This window comes from Lolium rigidum, chromosome 3, assembly GCF_022539505.1.
Source record: "Lolium rigidum isolate FL_2022 chromosome 3, APGP_CSIRO_Lrig_0.1, whole genome shotgun sequence".
NCBI classification, from domain to species: domain Eukaryota; kingdom Viridiplantae; phylum Streptophyta; class Magnoliopsida; order Poales; family Poaceae; genus Lolium; species Lolium rigidum.
The window spans coordinates 174,320,357-174,326,080 of NC_061510.1; positions in this window are offsets into that span (position 1 = coordinate 174,320,357).

Here is a 5,724-nt window from a genome sequence, read left to right on the forward strand (position 1 = left end):
TTAACACAAAGACACCAAACCTTTCTTCAGCACCTAACTCAATAAAACATTAGCTACAGCCCTCTACGTCTAGAAAACCTCGCTTAAAGTCCACAAGAGACAATGCAAAAAACAGAGACAGAATCTGCCAAAACAGAACAGCCAAGTAAAGACGAATTTTAAATAAATACTTCCGTTGCTCAAATCAGAAAACTCAAAACTAATGAAAGTTGCGTACATATCTGGGGAACACGCAAGTAAATTGGCATATTTTTCTGAGTTACCTACAGAGAAAACAGCCCAGATTCGTGACAGATAGAAATCTGTTTCTGCGCAGAAATCCAAATCTAGTATCAACCTTCGATTAGAGGCTTCACTTGGCACAACAATACACAAAACTAAGATAAGGAGAAGTTGCTACAGTAGTAAACAAATTCCAAGACACAAATATAAAACAAAGTACTGTAGTAAAATAACACATGGGTTATCTCCCAAGAAGTTCTTTCTTTATAGCCATTAAGATGGGCTCGGCAGTTTTAATGATGCACTCCCAAGAAATAGTATTTGAAGCAAAAGAGAGCATCAAAAAGCAAATTCAAAACACATTTAAGTCTCACATGCTTCCTATGCATAGGAATCTTGTAAATAAACAAGTTCATGAAAAGCAAAGTAACAAGCATAGGAAGATAGAACAAGTGTAACTTCAAAATTTTAAGCACATAGAGAGGTGTATTAGTACCATGAAAATTTCTACCACTATATTTTCCTCTCTCATAATAATTTTCAGTAGCTTCATGAACAAACTCAACAATATAACTATCGCATGCAGCATACTTTTCATGATTTCCAAACACATAATTTTTATCAAGTTCAAGAATAGTGGAATTAAAACTTTCAAACTTACTTTTATTAATAATATAACAAGGTAGTTGATCAATCTCAATAGATATGGGACTCATAGAATAAGTCAAGAACTCTCCAATCCCATTTTCATTAGTAGTACAATTAATATTATCAAGTAACATAGGACCATCATCTAGAGCTTTATCATAGACATTTGCCAAACAAAATTCTTTAGTACCATGCATTTCGACATCAGGCACAAACAAAGCATTATCATAAGATTTATCAAAGTAGCATGGATTATCATATATAACAGTAGCATAATTATTTTCACAAGTCTTACTCATAGGTAGTATTTCAAGAGAATCCACAGAACATAACATTCAACCTCTTCCGGTAAGCATGGAGGACAATCAAATAGTGTAAGAGATAAAGAGTTACTCTCATTAGAAGGTTGGCATGGGTAGCTAATCCATTCTTCCTCCTTTTGTTCGTCGCTCTCCTCTTCTTTTTCATCCAATGAGCTTTCGAGTTCATCAATTTCCTCCTCTCTTTCATCCAATGAGCTTTCGGGTTCATCAATTTCTTCTTCCACCGGTTCCTGCAAATTGTGAGTGCATTCTTGTGCATTAATGTGTCTCTCTTTATAATCAAGGATATAAGGATTCCTATCTGTAGCATTCTATGCAAGAATTAAGGATAGTAGAGACATAATCTTTAAGGTCCTTACAAATAGCACAAGTTTCATAATTCTCAACCATGAAGGATTCTATCTCGGAGGCTCCCATAAATAAGACAAATTGTTCTACCTCTTCGAACCCATAATGAATATAGCAATTCCGATTATAGTTCTCAATTAAAAATTCCTCACTAAAGCCACATTGAAATTTAAGATGTTTAGTATCCTGTTGAGAGCAACAGTTTATATCATGGCGTCTAAGCAAGATTCTAGCCATTGTATTCAATTTTTCCATCATAGCACTCATTATTTTACCAGTTCTTGATTCTCTATAATTATTATAACATTCTATAAGCTCCAAGTAGGTTGTTGGTTCTCCCATAACAGCAGTTTTTAATTTTTTGATTTTTCAAATTTTTATGGATTTTTTGATATATGAGGAAAATAAAACAAAACAAAAACTAACTAAGCAAAAGTAAACTAAGCAAAATAAAACTAGAAAGAAATAAACTAAGCACAAATAAACTAGACAAAAGTAAACTAAGCAAAATAAAATAAAACAAAATAAAAACAGAGAGAGAGGTAGAGTGTACTCCCCAGGTGAACTTATGAGTAGAGCTATGCCTCCCCGAGCAACGGCGCCGAGAAAACGAGTCTTGATGACCCACAAGTATAGGGGATCGCGGCAGTCTTCGAGGGAAGTAAAACCCAAATTTATTGATTCGACACAAGGGGAGGTAAAGAATACTTATAAGCCTTAACAACTGAGTTGTCAATTCAGCTGCACCTGGAAAAACACTAGTAACAGGGGTGATGTGAAAGTAGCAATAATATGAGAGCAGTAGTAACAGTAACACAGCAGCAGTAATAGCAATATGAGAGCAATGGCACAAGAAGATAGTTGATACTACTTCCAATGACATGTAGAACGAGTATATAATGATGAAAGATGGACCGGGGTTCCCAGCTATCTACACTAGTGGCAACTCTCCAATAACAAGTGTTGGGTGAACAAATTACGATCGGGCAATTGATAGGATTGAAATAGCATTAAGACAGAATATCAAGATCATTAATCATGTAGGCATGTTTTCCAATAATAGTCGTACGTGCTCGCAATGAGAAACTTGCACAACATCTTTTGTCCTACCAGCCGGTGGCGGCCAGGCCTCTAGGGAATCTACTCGGAAATTAAGGTACTCCTTTTAATAGAGCACCGGAGCAAAGCATTAACACTCCGTGAAAACATGTGATCCTCATATCTAAGCCTTTCCCTCCGGTTGTCCCAATTTCTGTCACTTTGGGGCCTTTGGTTCCGGACATAGACATGTGCATACAACTTGTAGATACAATCTAAGCAATAAGTATAGAGCTCAAATCTAAGATCATGCCACTTGGGCCCTAGTGACAAGCATTAAACACAACAAGATTGCAGCAACAATAACTTCATAAACTTTGTAGATAGACAATCATAACGTAACAATCCATCGGATCCCGACAAACACAACACCGATTACATCAGATGAATCTCAATCATGTAAGGCAGCTCATGAGATCATTGTATTGAAGTACATGGGAGAGATGATACCAACTAGCTACAGCTAGAACCCGTAGTCCATGGGGGAACTACTCACGGAGCATGATGGAGGCGATGGCGTTGATGGAGATGGCTTCCGGGGCACTTCCCCGTCCCGGCAGGGTGCCGGAACGAGACTTCGTCCCCCGAATTGGAGTTTCGCGATGGTGGCGGCGCCCCGGAGTCTTTCCGGAGTTTCGTCAATTGGTACTGCGTTTTTAGGTCGAAAGGGGTTTTATAGGCGAAGAGGCGGCGCAGGGGGCACACAGGGGCGCCTCACCCTAGGCTGGCGCGGGCCCAGGCTAGGCCGCGCCGCCTTAGGGTGTGGTGGCCCTCTGGCCCCTCTCCGACTCTTCTTCGGTGTTCGGATGCTTCCGGGAAAAATAGGAGGTTTGGCGTTGATTTCGTCCAATTCCGAGAATATTGCCCGAACAGCCTTTCTCGGAACCAAAAACAGCAGAAAACGAGAACCGGCACCGTGGCATCTTCTTAATAGGTTAGTTCCGGAAAACGCATAAAAACATTATAAAGTGCAAGCAAAACATGTAAGTATTGTTATAAAACAAGCATGGAACGACAGAAATTATGGATACGTCGGGGACGTATCATCGGGCGACGGAGAGGGCGACGCAGGAGTCGCGAGAGAGAAATTAGGGTTAGGGTTCAGTCGCGCGAGAGAGGTGAGAGAAGTGAGGCTGGTCGAGCCAGACCAGGTGGGTCGGTTCGACCTAACCCACTGGGTTGCACCGACAGGTGGGCCCAGGGGCAATTTGGTCATTTCCAAATTCTCCTTAAACTGAAATTTTGCCTAAATTTTAAAAATTAAATATAACTCTAAAAAAATAGAGAAAATATGCAAACCACTTAAAATTTTATCCTCTATCCAAATAAAATATGAGATATAATTTGAGAGACAACTAACTTTGAATCATTATTTAATTCAAAGAAAAAGGATTAATAAAGAATCATTAAAAATAAGATCATATTTTTTAATGATTAAATGAGTCTATAAATTAGAAAGGACTTCAAAATAACTTGGCAATATTCCAAGTTAATATTTTCACTCTTAAGGAGAAATCATAAATTGTTCTTATTCGACACCTCCGACATGAAATAACAAAACACCGGGAAGGGGGAACCAATCCCTAAAAATGGAAAGCATGCATATTTGAATCTTTGACCATTGCCCTTATCGGACAATGATGCTATCTTTCAGAAACAGAGGACAAGAGTTAGTCCACACCATCCAACTGCAATACTTTGCAGTCTTCAGGCAAGTTCATCGCTTGCTCATGTTACTTTGAGTATTTTTACCAAATTACTTGCAAAATACTATGCTTATCACTCTTGCATGAAAAGCAAAGATGTTAATTTCATAACTATGAATATGACTAAGTGGTGGGCACTGGAACCATGGTATGAGTATGGTGGAGGTTCATTGCAGGGGTTTATATCCATCTAGGGTTAACAACCAATGTCGTCCAGTGATTCTTGTGCCGTAAAACTCGTGTTAACCATAAGATCTGGAGTGGGACGGAGTAGTCAATTGTATTTCTTCCTCTCGTACATCAACGGATGCGCTTGATGTAGCAGTTGTGTCTTGCGAGAACAATCGGTGGGTGGGAATCCCATTCTAATTCCCCACGGTAATGCGGTCTATGATGGGTTGCAACGGTCGGCGAAGGACCATGGTTGCGACCTGGTAGTTGTCGAGGTCGAAAGATATCCAAGTGATATAGCCCGGCGAGGACCCAAGGTCGGAATTGCAACAAAGGGTGGGTGTGCGAGGTCGCGGGGAAATGCAATATTGACTAGGATCTTATACCGGGCCTCACACCAATGAAGTGTGGACGGGAAAGCTGCCCGGTTGGCACCAAGGTTAAGATCTCTTATGGGTAAAGCAACACACCTCTGCAGAGTGTAATGAATCGTGACCTGTCACTCCTTGTTCCGGGAGTTGGAACTGTGAACGTTGCCGGAAAGGAACTCCATGAAGTTCTAGTAAACCGGTGAAGGCTGACGGACATAGTTCTTCTGAATAAAAGAAACCTTTTGAAGAAATGATTATGAAAACCTGCATTGGTATTAGACTTTCTGGCCTAATACCGTAGCTAGTGCATTAAACATCTCTTTCCTATAATGAACTTGTTGAGTACGCTCGTACTCATTCCTCTTATAATCCCCTGCTTAGATTGTCTGAATCATCTTGAGGAAGCCACCGAAGGACCAGGTGGAGCAGAAGGGATCTGCTACGAAGAGCCAGACCTCTCTGGAGGGATAGAGGGGGTCGACTACCTTATCGTCTACAGAATCGGGGAGGTTCTAGAAGGAGAACAAGTGTGAACCACCGTAGTGGTAGTAGTAGTCGAGCAGCATGAACACTTTAGCATTTAGCTGCTCGAGTCGAATAATGTATAACTTAGTAAGACTTCTATTAAGTAAGTTAAGTAAGGTTCAACCCGAACCTAGGAGTAAACCTCTATAGATCCAGGAAGAGCTCCAAGTTGATGTACATATATGGATTGTAATAATATGTGAATGAGTTTGAGACCAGCTATGTTTCTGTTGTACTACTCTGAGAGATGTAATATTTGCGGATTGGTACTTCGCGAATGTTATATCAACAATTGGCATGCTACAACATGCA